Below are 15,305 nucleotides of genomic sequence, written 5' to 3'. Positions count from 1 at the left end.
ACCAATGCTTGTAGAGCTTCATGCCGAAAACATTCGTAGTTTCCGCCAAAGTCAATGGATTGATTGTCGATCATAAGATTCCATACGAAAATGATATGGAAAACGATGTAGAAGAATTTTCCGTTTTTTAGTAAAAAAAAAAATCCGAAGTTTATTCAACCTCTACCTCGCGATATTCGTAGCATCTTTCCCGAGGCCCAACCACTTTCCGAAATCTCTAGACTGGAATTCGTAGGGTCGACCCTGTGTAAGTTTCTTCATTTTCTAGGCATTACGTAGCTGTAGTTTTGTGAATTCTGGAAGTATTTATACTTTAAAAAAAGTCTCATTCAGGTACGTGTTTTGTGTGTGATGAAACTATTGCCAAGGACGTTTTGAAATAGGAATAAATACTTTCATCAATAGTAGCAAATCCCAAGGTGATAATAACTGGAAATTACAGAGTAGTTGTCCATGACCATGACATAGCTTTACTTGTATTTCAGCTCTGTTACCATCAGTAAAAAAATTAATATCAGTAGCAACCCTTTACAATAATATCTGTATCAATGAGTGTTTAAAAGGTTCGTTGGATAATAAGCTGCAAATTGTTTCGTAATTCTACTAAAGCTTTTTCAAACACCTCTTTTTGATACCCAAATCTTAGTATTTCATTTGATTTAAATTTTTAATTTTTAGTCTTAACTTTTTGGACTAGTAAAACATTTCTTAAATTCCTTCGGTTTGATACCCAAATTGTAATATTTCATTTATTTAATCTATTCAGTTATTTCCAACAGGTGGCAACTCCTCATTTTTTTATGTTTTAAATCATCCAGAGTTTATAGCAAACAAATAAAATAAAGAATTATTAAAATCGGTAAAGTCGTTTTCGAGTTTTTGCCCAACGAACAAACATACATAAGTAGATATATTAAATATTTTTTCGATATCTCCTTCATCGATGTAGGGTCGATCATTTTGGTATATGATTCAGGACTCTTTTATCCACCGAATAATCATTCGTTCATCGATGGTAAATTAATTTAGTACCTCAATGCTAATTTGACTATAAAATTTAAACTTTACAAAAGAAATTTATGCATGTACACATACGTACAAATGTATGACAATTTTTTTCTTAAATGCATACCAAACTTAAAAGCTTATTGGGTATATTTAAGTTTCACAAGCACATGTGCATACAAACAGTATATGTAAGTAAATACATACCTATGTTTGTGTGTATTCAATTGGCAGATTTATGCTTGGCTACAAAAGATATTTCATAAAGGCATTTCATAAAGATATGGGATAATATTTGTAATAATGTGATATGATTTACTTGCGAGCATAGAGCTGCGAGTATATGCAAGTATTGGAAATCAATCATCAAAATTAGTTGACGGAAATGGTAATAAGAAAGCTATAAAATCGATCGCAATGCTTTTTGAAAGAGTGCATAAATAAACTGAAACATATTCACGTATATGTAATGGCTTGAGTAAAGGAGAAAATTTATGAAAAAAAAATATTTGAATGATGTAGTAAACTGGAAGATGTTCATTGCATATACACTTAGGTCTCTTTTTATGCGGCTTTTTTATGCGGATTTGAATTTATGCGGTTTTTCAAACCATTATTTCGCGTAGCGATTTGGTTTTTTTGAGAGTTTTTATTACATTTTTTCAGTGTGTAAGAGGCAATGCTTCGGATAAATAATTTGTCTTTTTATTCTTACATAATTCATGTATTTGTTGTGGTATTTTTATTTATTTTTAGTTAAAATACAGATACAATTTTATTCATTTCATTAAGGTTCAGCTTTACATGGAATAATAAGTGTTGAAGTGAAGAAATAAATAGTTTTTTTTTTGCCTAATAATGCCTCACTGAATTTTTGTATGCGGATTTTTAGAATTTTTTACATGGAGTATCTGAATTTATGCGGTTTTTGAAAATGCTGAAAATGCTGGAATGCATCTCCTGTTTTTGTATGAAAGTAAAGCACTTTTTTATGTGATTTTTTTTTTATTCGGCTTTCTGAGGAACCGAGTGTACCGCATAAAAAGGGACCTAAGTGTACTTAAATCCGGCTCCACGTACTTTTATAGTTGCATGTATGAATGTTGGCAATTTCATTTCCTTTTTAATGTTTAATATTTTTTTATAAAAGCCTGGGAGTTTATTTATGTCCAGTTTATTATATAATGAGTTAGACTTTTATAAAAAAAAAATATTAAACATTAAAAAACAAAAGAAAGGAAGGCGAACCTAGTCGAAATAAGGTGCATGCATCAACTCCTAAGCAAAATATTATTTATGAATGATATAAGCAATTGCCTTTGTTTTCTGAAATGTAATTGCGTTTTTCTGAAAATCATTTGAACTTTTCTGAAATACAATTGTGTTTTTCTGAATTTCATTTGGACTTTTCTGAAATACATTTGAGCTTTTCTGAAATTCAATTGGCCTTTTCTAAAAAACATTTGTATTTTTCTGAAATACTGTTGGAAAAGGTGTAGTTCTGTTTTAGAATTAATTAACGAAATCAAAGATCTTGGAGTCATATTTTCTTAAATTTTTTCTTTCAGCAGCCATTTTTTCTCAAATTGTTGCTATGCCGTAATTATTTGGAGACGAATTGATTGGGCCTTTTCGGTTTGGCGTGAAACCTGGCAAATCCACCATGGACCAGGTAATCACAATATGCTCAATCTTGGAAATCACTCGCGAGAATTGGATCGATGCGCACCATCTCTTTGCCGATTTTAAAGACGTCCATTGTCTAAACAAAATAAAAGCTCTCTTTCTTAAAAATTTTCTTAAGGAATAGGCTGGATTCCGGATTCACAACGAGGATAGAATACATTCGTTAACGAAGGATCTGATATTCTGGAGAATAGCCAAGTTATCGTATCGAAGACCATCGTCTTACTTATTCATTATAGAAGGTGAAGCAAGAAATTCGTTCTCCAATTATGTAAGAATTTTTAACCCAAGGCCGCTGTGGTGTAGTGGTAAGTAATGCGCGCTTCCACTCCCCAGCGCCTGGGTTCAAGCCCTGGTCAAATCAACACCGCAAAAAATTTAGATAAAAGGTTTTTTCTTAACAGCGGTCGCCCCTCGGCAGGCAATGGTAAACCTTCGAGTATATTTCTGTCATGACAAACGAGCTGCGTAAAACTGTAGGTCCCTCCACTTTATGTGAAAACATCAAGGCGCACGCCACAAATCGGAGGAGAATCTCGGCCAAACACTAACATATGTGTTAGCGCCAATCTATTATATTAGCTGCATTTTTTTGTAAGCGAGCGACAAAAGAACGCCCAAAACGCTAAAAATCAAGGAGTCACCTCTCAAATGGTACTATAACATAAAAAAATATGAAAAAAAAATCGGAGATCCAAATGATGTGCCATATATGCATATGTATGACAGCCAAATGGTGTGCCATACATACACACATATGTATAAATGTATGTATGTACTTAACAAAAAATAGTTTATCCTTAAACTGTTATTCACTTACACAAATTTTTTTCTTACTTCCGTTGTTTCAGTGCCACATATTAAGCCGCCTACTCATTGTCAGAATAAATGTTACAGTCAATACGAACCGGCCCAAAAAGATATTAAAATTTTTTCCTTCTTTCATGAAATGTCCCCCTAAGAAGAAACCGGAGCGAAATTTCGCTTATCGCAAGCATCATAGACTAATGCCCATTCACTCTGTAGCACTGTGCAAATGTAGTTTGGATTGTGTGTAATAAAAACTAATATTGACTTACCCGCAAAATGGTTGGCTGGAAGCTTGGCAGGCGTACAGCCTGTGTGGGGTAATTATGCCTTTCGATGACCCCCTCTACCCAAGCAAGTTGACCAGTGCAGGAAGTGCAGTAGGAGAAGTGAGAGTTGTAGAAGATTAGAGATGAGTTATGCTAAAGTTGGACCGCCGTTAAGCTGCGGCATATAGGCCGGCCGGCAAACACCCCCTATTCGCGCTGAAGCTATATTCGTTGTTGTGATTGCTATTTTAGTTGTTGCTGCAGAAGCTGGTGATGAAGATGCTGATTATGATGTCTGCTGGCAGACTCTCCTGCTGACAAAGCTTTAGCCCACTTTGTTCTACTTTTGGCACATTGGAACACTGTAATGACAGTCCTTTGTTAGTGTTGTTGGTTTGGATTTTTGCTATCGCTGCAGCTGACACACTTTTCGTAAATGTCGTTTACATGTATAAAATGGTGCAACGTTGGAGAGAACAGACGGCAGCAACAATGCGAAAATATTGTGGAAAGCAAATTATTATAAAGTAAAGGCTTATAAAAAAAAATGCATAAACTATTAAAAAATAAACTGAAAACGAAAAATTATGTTTTCCTAAAGAAAAATTGTGCAAAAGAATACGAGTACAAAAAAAACATTCGCGAAACGACAACGGCGAAAAGTGCCGCGCACACAGTGGGCTCAGGCGCTTACAGCTGCGCTTAAAATCAGGTTAATGGTGGCAGAGGGGCTCTATGCGCGCCAATGACGCCAGCAAACAGCAGTTGCCAGTGCACTTCGGCCGCAACGGACACCTTTGACACCTCGGCTATTAAATTACCGCACCAGTGACAGGAAGGAAGTGGAAAAGCAAGAAAACAAATGGTGTGCTGCTGTGTTTGTGTGTCCGTGTGTGTGTGTGTTTTTGTATGAGGAGTGTAAGTGAATGTGGCAGAGAAGTGCTAACGCTGCAAAAACTCTACGGTCTGAGATAAGGTTTGCGCTAATGGTTTTTTGTTAGTCTGCATTGATGCTACTGCATCTTGTAGTAATAGTGATGCATGTTTGGATGCAGTTGATGTTGTTGTTTTAGCCTGGTTTTTCATCCGTTCTCACTTCATTTTTATCTGCTTGTACTCGTTGCAATCGTTGTGTTGTCGTTAGCTATTGTTGTTGTGGTAGTTAAGGACTAGCTGGTGTTATTGTTGTTGGATTTATGACATTCGTTTTTTTGTTGCAGCACCCACCTTTTTGCTGATGCTTAATACTCCCTTACAGCTAATCTTAAATTTGTGCGCCATGCACCAAAGAACTATCCAGACGCCTCATGTGCCACAATAATGCCGCGCAAGTGAAATTTACATTTTTGACAGGGCGTTACGTCGTGACGTTGGGTGCTGAAGACAGAAAGCAAGCAAGGGGATAAAAATGGGAAAGAGATAATGGGAATAAAAACGATAGGAAAACAGAATACGTCAAAAAAACTTTACGCGTTTGAAAACGAAACGCTTAGCGCTCCAATTTAGTTACACATTTTTTCTATATTTTTGGAGCTTAGTATTTTGCACTCTTTCGTGTGTTCATTTACTCAGCAACTCTGCATTGGCAGCTGTGTTGTTGCAGTCACTGCCGTCATTGCGGTTGCTTTTCTGTTGGCTATTTTAAAAGCCTTTGGAATTCGTGGATAGTTTTACGCCACTATATTCTTTGTCGTTATTTTTTAATTTTCGTTGTTTTTTACTTTTCACACTAAAAAGTTTGCGAGCAATGGGGAAGTGCCTTCAACGTCCCCGTCAGCGTTTTCTGTCTGTTGGTTTGTCTATGCTGAGAGTTTGCTGACGATGAAAGGCAGGTCGGTTGCCCAGTCGGTCAGGCAATCGGTCAAAAGCGTGCATTGCATGTTGGCACGTCAATAAAATTCTGCTGAACTTTGGCATAAATTTGTAGGTTGTGTGGAAATATTGACAGCTAATCGAAATTTAAAGCAACTTGTCTCCCAATACATATCAATCTTTAGGATTATAAGATACCCAACAAGCAAAATAAACTTAAAGAAAGTTTTTTTTAAGTTTTCAATTATAAACATTAAGCTTACAAAACGTTGCTTTTTTGTTTATAAAACGCTTGAAAGTAAGCGTAATATAATCGAAAAGGAACATTGGTTATAAGCGTAGAAATATAAACTTGTAATAAATGTTCAAAAGAAAGCTTTTTATAAGCCTAAAAGAGTAAACTTATAATAAAGTTTCAAAAAAAGTTTTTTATAAGTGTATGAATATAAACTTACTAAACATTTTCAAAAGAAAGCTTTTCATAAACATTTTTATAACCCTTTATTTAAAGATATTTCATTAAAAACTCATACATAGAATGCTTAGCAACTAGAAACTAAACGAAATGCGAATTTTCGGCGGACTCATCTACAGTCGCGAAAATATAAATAGGGAATAGACATTTTAGCATACAAATTCACAATGACACATACAAATTAAGCATAAAAAAGTTAATTATTACATCTTGTTGCGTGCTTTCAATTACTTGCGGTTATTGGCAAATTGGAAAAGCGACATCGATGCATATATATTCCGCTTCATCGCCGCCATTGTTATTGATGAACTTTTCTGAAAAAAATTTAATACATTTTTAATTGAATGTTAAACTAAGAAAGGATAAGGGGAGCTCATCATTTGAAGACTCGAATGCTCCACCGATTAGCGCGGGTCCTGGATTGGACTTTTTTTACCACATCGGTTTTATTTAATTTTTTCTTTTCATAATATATTTTAAAAAACGTAAACACGTCTCTTACGATTGAAAAAATTTTATATTTATTACTTCATGTCGTTGGCATTTACATTTCATTTATAAGTTTAAGTTATTTATAAACATTCGCTCTCAAAACTTATTAAAGGTTTATTTGAAAACACTTTTAATAAGCTTAATATTAAAAATGCTTATTTAACGCTTATTATAGCAAACTTAATTTAAGTTATTTTTAAAAACGTTTACTGAAATGCTTGTTGGGTATGAATACATATAATATTTTCTATTTAAATACATAAACAATTTGTTTACAATTGCGAAGTTCAAGAACAACCAATGTTTGAGGATCATACAAAATGTTTCTGTACGGCGGTCAAAGAGCTCACTTCACGTTTTGTTGATTATAATCGGCTCTTAACTATTGAATGTCGTGTAACCAAAGGCGCAACGCACGTGACGAAGTTCCGAAAAAATCCCAGCCTTTACGTACATATGTAGATAAGGAATGATACAGAACTAGAATCCGCATTCTTCTTTTTTTCGATCGGCGCTGTAAACACCAAAGCGATTCTGACCGAGTCCCATAAATCACTCCAGTCTCCACGTGGTCCTAACATCGCATACGAAGCCTTTCTCTTACCAACATGGTGATTCTCGTTACATATTTTCAGAGCTTAAGCGTTTTTGTATATTCGTACCATATGATCCAGCCATCGAAGCAGCTATATTTTAGTCCAATGCACTGTGTCTTTGTCGTTGTAAAGCTCTTACAGCTCATCATTCCATCGTCTGCGGTATTCACCCTGACCAACACCCAATGGCTCATAAATCTACCGGATAGTCTTTCCCTCAAACAATGAAGGAGCTGCATCATAAAATGTTTTCATTGTCCATGCCTCCGCATCATATACAAGCTCGGGCATGGTGAGTGACTTATAGAGTCTGGGAGAGTAATTTACTTCGCAATTGCCCACCAAGTCCAAAGAAGCAATTATTATTAACCTTTTTCCCCTTTAATGATTTTCCTAGAACCGGAAGAAACGTCAACTTAATAGCGAGAGCCACGCTGGATATAATAAGAAAAGTTGTTTCCCCTGACTGAGTCATCTTTAGCAAGGTTAGTGGTCTGTGGTGAAAACTTGAGCAACATCAGCTACGAAAAATACAGATAAGGGACCTTGCCCGACGGGCTAATTTATCACAAGGATATTTCAAGTTGTTTTACAAAATTAATTAAAATTTGGGAATATTGATTTGTATAAACCGTAAACCTAGCATCGTCAACATCAGCTGCTCCCCAATACCACCGAATCGCCCCACAATTAAATTCCATTTCAGACTAATCAAATATTCTATGTGGAAGTTCTCATTTTTCTGGTTATCAGGTTATCTGGTTAAACTGAACAAAAAAGTAGCCAGATAACCAGAAAACCGGACTGGTGTGAACACCCATTATGAGGCAGATCTGCCTGTCCGGAGTTGTCACGAGACGCGCGATGGCCGCGAAATAGTCAGGGGTGGTTCCTCTGCATTAGATGTAGGCAAGGGTGGTTACCCCTGCATTTGATGTAACTAACTTGTAACTAACTACTTTTGGACATAAAATATCAATACGAAAAACAAAATATGTTTTATATTTTTATTTTTATTTATTTATTTTATTTTTTTTATTTACTATATTTATTTTAATACATTTTATATTTGTTTACATATTCTGCGGTCCCATATTCCAACTCTGTCCGCCCTAAATTCAAAATGATAATATGAAATTTCGATCTTCCTTTTATTTGTCCTCAATTCGAAAAAGTATTTGCGAAGTGCAGGATATTTGAATAGAAACGCGTTTAAAGAAAACAATCTCCTTCATTACTCTTGCATTACTTGTCAACTAGTTTCAAATTAGCTTTTTGTAGCTACTTACCAGTTATATATTTTATAGAAATCCCGCAAAAAAGCTAACTACAAGTAGGTTATTTTTTATCAAGTGATAATTTTTTCTGCAGGGTATAGCTAGGCCTTACGAAGCAGTATATAAGATGGAAGTGACCGTAACTTAATAAAAACCCATTTTATAGCCATCAAAAAAATGAATCGTTTTCCTTAATTTTTTTGTTGTTTTATCGGCTTTATAGCCAGTGCTGCCACTTTACCACAATTGTGGAAGATCTACCACAATTATACTGAAATAATTTTATTAACCTAATTCACCGAAATGTTGCTTTCATAAAAGTTGAACAGGAAATTTTCTCTGTAGTTGAGTTATTACTGAAAATCTCATTTGTGATCCGATTTGGCTAATATTTAAAATATGTATTGATAACGGTAAGAGCAATACTATTGCAAAAAAGTGCTGCCAGGTGGCGCTGGAGTCGAGTTATTATTAAAAATCGCCAAGTGAGAAAAGGTGCCGTCAATGTCAGATTAAATCGACCTATTGCACCATTGAGTATATCGAACTCTCCAGTGTTACGATTGGTGCAATGGATGTAATTTTCCAATTTTATTATGCGTTTAAGCTTTTAAGGTATTTCGTCTGAAATAAGTGTATCTATGTATATTGCATTTCTGTAGAACAATGATACGGACCCATTTTGAAATTGCCACCAACTATACTATACAGCTTCCAAGACAGATTCACTATAGAACCGGATCACTGTTGCCGCCAGGGAGTGAAGAGGAAAAGTTCTTCAAATTTATTTCGGTTTGCGATTACCGGTGCTATGAAATGCTGCACAATTGGAGAATTTCAAGAACTTCTTCAATCGTAGAGGTGAATTGTTGGTGAAAATGTTGGATAAAAAGTTTCACAAAACAAAAATTTATTTTGGGCGAGACGAAGTTCACCGGGGTTGCTAGGTAAATTATAAAACTTGAGAAAAGCACGAAATACCAAAACGGTCGTAGGTAAAAAAATAAAGTGGAATTCTAAAACGAAAACCTTTAAAGCAGGGTTATGCAAGACTTAAAGTGAAAGTACATAACGTCCATTGCGTCACCGTCACAGTCAGTTGTCAAAAAAGTTAAATCGGTGTATTTAGATGAAGTAAGTTACATGCACAAAGCTGACGGTGACGGTGAGGCACAAACTAGCTCAACTTTTAACTTTGCTTATCCGTTAGCTTCAAGTGACAACTATTCTGTGTTTTGTTTACATATTTGAACTTAAATTTTTTCAGTTTGTGAAAATTTTTGGATTTATTGAAATAAGAAATGAAAAATATGATGAAAGAAAAGTACAGCGCAATTTTTGCAAAGAGCAGCAGCGAGTTTCTTTCTGATTTTTTCTTTGATAGTGTGTAATTTGCCGCATAAGCACCGTTGACGCTGACATTGTTTACTTTCGCTTTTAGACTTGACTTGACTTACCTAGAAACTAGGAAACGATTACTCTCTGTGTCATCTATTGCATTTATTCCTTTGTTTTATCCTCAGAATTTATATTTGTGGACTCAAAATTTTAACCATTTATTTTGATTGGGGTAAAATTTGATAAAAATTACAATTGAAATAAATTTATTCAAGCGTATCAAATTGTGATTGTTTTTATTTTATTTTTTGTCATTATTTGAAAGTTTGTTTTTTGATTGCCATATGAATTGCATTTATACAAAAAATTATGATTGCGTGGCATGTTTAGAGGAATTTAATTAAAAATATGTGAAAAAAATTATGTGGCAGCATAATTCTCTCACGGATCTCTTAGCACTTAGAAATATAATTTATAAATCAAAAATCTATAGTTCTCCCAGTTGCCAGATATACAATTTTCAAGTCAAGTCAAGTCTAAAGCTGGGATCCCACGATTGCCGCAATACACCAATTATTGCCTCATTTTATGCCCCAATCGTGTGATTTCACAATACATTGACTCATGCGGCAATAGAGGCCGATATTGTGCTTACTGTGCCCAATGAAATACGGCCCGTGTGCGGCAATCGTGTGATAGCTCGATTGGCAATCATGGGGCAATGAAAATTTCAAAATTGCGGCAATACTTATTGTATTCTTGTGCGGCAATTGAAGTGAACAATACACATCAATATTTAGGCTGTTTATTAATAATTTACTTTTTTGCTTCCTTATGTGTCCAAAAATCACTGAAATTAATATCCTTGTTTTCGGAAGCAACATAACTTTTAATTTAATTTGTATTGAAATTATAATTTTTCTTGAAGTCCGATGACGGAATCTTTGCCGCGATATATACCACCACAAGCAAAACTCATACGAGAAGAATACGAAAGGTATTTTATGTCACCAAATGGCGAACTGCTATGACAGTATAAATTTATTTAAAAAAAAAAAAACTTAAAAGTTCAATACAGCCCACGACAAAGCAGTAGAACCTCAACATTTTGACCAGTCTTGAATATTTTTCTTCTACTTATTTAATCTTTATTATTCGTATAAAAGTCTAGCTCATTGTCTAACAAAAACTGCATAAATCCAAGCAAGCAAGCTTTATACAAAAATTATAAAAATTTCTTAAACTTTTGAACACAATCCCACGGTTTTCAAATTGGATTTCTAGAAAAAAAATGGTTATTTAGTTTTGTAGCTCTTTAAAATTTAGTACAAAAAGGTGGAAGTGAGAAGTTGCTAAAAGATCCTGTTGATTTTCAGAATATTTTTAGCTGACGGTATTATGCACTTTCTTCTCTGTAAATTACTTTGTAAACTGCATAACAAAATTTTTTCTAGAAACCCAAATTAAGAACCATTGAATTGTGATCAAAATTTTAAGAAATGTTTATAATTTTTGTATAAAGTTTGAAATTTGTGGTGTTTACTAGACAATGAGCTATGGTTTTATAGGAAAAAATTAACATTAAACAACAGAAGAAAAAAGTCAAGACTGATCAAAATGTTAAGGTGCTATCTTTTGTTGCGAGCTGTACATATAATTATAAAATTTCATTCCAAACATAAATTATGTAAATTCGCAGCTTTCATTTAAACAAACATAACTATTTTGTACCAATTTTACTTGTAATGAATAAAAAAACCTCTACGTAACAAAATTAAAAAGAAAGCTGTTGCAACTTGAACTCCACATAGCACGTTGCAGTTATCGTCGAAAAATAAAAAAACTATACACTCAAACTTCTAAATAAATGCGTGAGTTTTCATTGGACACAAGTTTTTGCTTCTTTGCTTTCAAACAACAAGAAATTTGCACAAAATGAGCCCGCAATATACAAAGCAGATGCAACTGATTTATTTTTTTTTTATTAAGAATACGCCATTTTTACACAACAGAGAAAAAAACGGAATTTAGAAGCCAGCGCAACACTTTATGGTCACAATTGCCGCATGCTCGAACAATCGTGTGATAAGTTTGGGGCAATTATTGTCACTATATTGCTTTTCGCCAACTTACGGCAATGAGAATTGTTTAAAAAGAGGCAACCGTGTGACTGTACAGAATTTCATTGGGACAATTTTTTTATTGTGCTCCAATACAGCACAATAAAAATTGTTCCAGATTGGTCCATTTGCGGCAATCGTGGGATCTCAGCTTAAGTCTTGCATAACTGAACTTTTAATTGTTTTGTTAACAAAGTAACGAGAGTATTTACCTGCTCAAATTTAGACACTCGCAGCAAGATCGGTAGGGTTTCTATCGTACTATCGTTCCATAGTCTTTGGAGTCTAAGTGCGAGCGAAACCGAACTTTTTATACCCAGCCTAATTTTATGCATTAATTTACAGTTTTTGCATATTTCCAGTATACCGGTTATCCTATACCACCCCTTGGCACAATAGACCTACCGGTCGCAGTGCTATAACTTACTGTCTATCTATCTAGACCACCCCTTCTAAATTAAGGAAAATGTTTTTATTGAAAAACGCAAAATAGGTGCATTCTTTTGCAACCGAGTTACACTCCCTTAAATGACGAAATACGTGCAAATCAACCACACAAACTCGGCTATTTATCCGAGTCCAGTAAGGTCGGTTAAAAAATACGCGACCGTAAGGGTAGTGTTGGTAAATGAAAAAAATGCAGCTAATATAAAATACCAAAACGGACGCCCCATCTCTTGGTCGTATTACCGACTTCCGGTTTCGACCGAACCGACAGGAAGTCCGATCCAACAATCCGGAAGTGCGTTCGTTAGCATGAAACATACATGAGCCCTCATCGATTTGCCAACAGTTAGCGTGTGGCGAAACGAACGAACCCAATGAGGTACTACAACCAAACTCGCTATCGTCCATCCTTCCTAGCAAAATTTGTTGTTGCTAACTTTTGTTGAAACTTTGGCAGAATCCTAGTCTGTGGTAGAAGTATGCAACAAGCCCCATTAAAAATGATGAAATTCCGGTCTTTTTAACCGGACTTCCAGTCTGTGTAATGCACTTCCGGTTGTGATCGGAAGTCGGTAACATACCGAAATATTGATCGTTCCCGACTTGATAATTCAGATTTTTGCGTTTTCCATTAAAAACATTTTCCTCCATCAAAAGTGGGAGGTGGGTGTGGCTATTGTCTGATTTTCAAAATTTTCGTAGAGATTGCCGAATAGGTTGGGAAGATGTACACTTTTTATTATAAGTAGGCTGTACTACGCCCATTTTCTACTTCCTTTGTAAATTTTGTGGGGAATTTAGGCCCCGTAGCTACCAAAAAATATAGCAGGTTCTAAATTTTTCAAAAATATCGTTTATGGAAGGTAGGCGTGGTTTAAGTCCGTTTTCGCTCATTTTCAATACCAACATACCTGGGATCAATAAAAACCCAGACAGGCTTGAGTTGTCGTATATACAGAGGGACGCACGGAAGGCCAACTGGCATGGCTCAATCGATTTCTCTATTCATTCAGTGCATTTTGTGATATATATGTAAATATAAAACTTTTTCGACTCCTTTATAATGTTACAAATAACCGATGTGTAAGAGTAAAAAAATTGCAAAGTCTAGATCACTGTACAACATCGCTTTACTTGCAACTATTTTAAGCGATTTGGATATGTATGTAACTATACATATGGTCATATTTACCTACATACTATGCACTTATATGCCATTATGTATGCACAAGAGTTCGTGTCTCTGACCTGCGGTCTCACGGGATGCAATGGAACTGTGCCAATGGACCGTCGCCATCATCTGCTGCCGCAATTGCAGGGAGGCAACAACGCATCTATCGTACTACGTGCCGCATGTGTGTGTGTGTGACTGACTGCCTTTTCGCCGCAAAGTTAAGCAAGCCAAATTGCATAGCTGCTGCATTGACAGAAACGGCAGCAGTGACAACAACAACAACAACAACAACAACATTAGCATCAGTGCCAACAACAGCACTAATGAACGCGACTATGTAGGGTTCATTACAAGAATTTTTGGTAAAAAAAAATTCAAAAAAAATAATTAAATAAATAGTACCAAAAAAAAATTTACTAAACGGAGAGTAATTTTGTGCATGCTTGTCAATGTAAATGTGTGGCTGCATGTGTATGCGGCAGTAAGTGCAGCAGCAATGGCGGCTTCCCAAAATACGGTTCAAATGTCGTCGACCGGCACACGCGAGACCGTCAGTTGGTAGGTTAGTTAGCCGGTCTGTCGGTTGATTGGTTGGTGGTTGGTCGCTTGGTCGGTCGTTTTGCTCCGGAAAAGTAGAGCACACACACATATTTTGGTACACACACATACAGGCACACATTATATAGCGCTCATATATTTTGCCAGAGCAGATTCACAAAAGTACACCAACGACCAACAGCAAACACTGCATCACACCACGATATAAACCGGCTGCTCCTCTTGCACTATTTCTGCACAATTTCTTTGGCGGTGTTGCAGTTTTCCAGCTCCCCTTTTGCACACTGCGCGTTTGAACGGATTTCGCTACGATTGCACTTCGAAGATTTTTTTATTGCATTTTTTTACCACATTTTACGTTTAGAAGTGAAATGTGCGAAGGGATGGCACGCGTTACCGCCCAAATGTATGCAACGCTGAAATAAGATCTGCACTTGAGGTTTACTACATACATATACATATGTACATACACGTACACATGCACTATCTGCACTTCGTTTTAGGTTGTTGCGGTTTTTTTGTTTGTATTTTTTATTCGCCTTTTTGGGGCGTTCGTTGCTTTTTGGGCGGCTACTTTTAGTCAAATTTATGGACTTTCATTTTTCAGCGCCACTTAAGTTGCTTTGCTCCATTTTAGGTTTGGAGTCGCGGTTGTATTAGAAATACTTTGTGAACAGCAATTTCGTTGGGAACGGTTGAATCGGTTACTAATACTTATATTTCAGATATAGAATAGATTATTATACATTCTAGTAAAACTTCAAAAAAAAAAATTTCTTTGTATTTACTATTGTATATACTTAGTTATAACTAAATACATACATATTTCAAACACCAATTTTTTTTTAAATTCACTGTTAAGCTTTTTATTTAAAAATCTGGTAGTTTTTAACAACAGAATTAACGTTTTTTTTTATTTTTCTTCAAATTGCACTCTTCAAAATCAAATAGCCGTTAAGTTACTGACATGCAATAGATAGTAAGTAGTAGTTGTATATATGTATCCAATGAAAGTTGCTATAGTAATGGAATTAGTAGTAGATTAGCGAAATATATAGTAGATGGTATGTATGCGGTTTGTATTATTGGTGTCAAATATATTTGCAAGAATCCACTTAAAACAAAAAAAAACACACACACAGTTTAAAAAATTGTTGTAACAGCTGCCGTTCCTCTACTAAGTAGCGGCCAGCAGTGGCATGGTGTAGTAGGGAAAAATGTTTTGTAGTAGCTGCTTGTGTCCACTGGC

At 35.3% G+C, this 15,305-nt stretch overlaps 1 long non-coding RNA gene across 1 annotated transcript in view; it reads right to left on the bottom strand.

Moving 5' to 3' along the window:
* LOC118737683 overlaps positions 1-14,763 on the bottom strand; it is a 37,261-nt gene extending 22,498 nt beyond the window's left edge. Inside the window, exons 1-2 of the long non-coding RNA XR_004992832.1 lie at positions 14,405-14,763; positions 3,771-4,129 (exon numbers count right to left, since the gene is read on the bottom strand). This is a non-coding gene — a long non-coding RNA (uncharacterized LOC118737683). The remainder of the gene's footprint in view (positions 1-3,770; positions 4,130-14,404) is intronic.
* Between the last annotated feature and the right edge of the window lie 542 nt (positions 14,764-15,305).

Source organism: Rhagoletis pomonella, unplaced genomic scaffold (genome assembly GCF_013731165.1).
Source record: "Rhagoletis pomonella isolate Grant_MI unplaced genomic scaffold, Rhpom_1.0 Rhpom_scaffold_00004, whole genome shotgun sequence".
Lineage (NCBI taxonomy): Eukaryota > Metazoa > Arthropoda > Insecta > Diptera > Tephritidae > Rhagoletis > Rhagoletis pomonella.
This window is presented reverse-complemented; position numbering and strand designations above follow the sequence as displayed.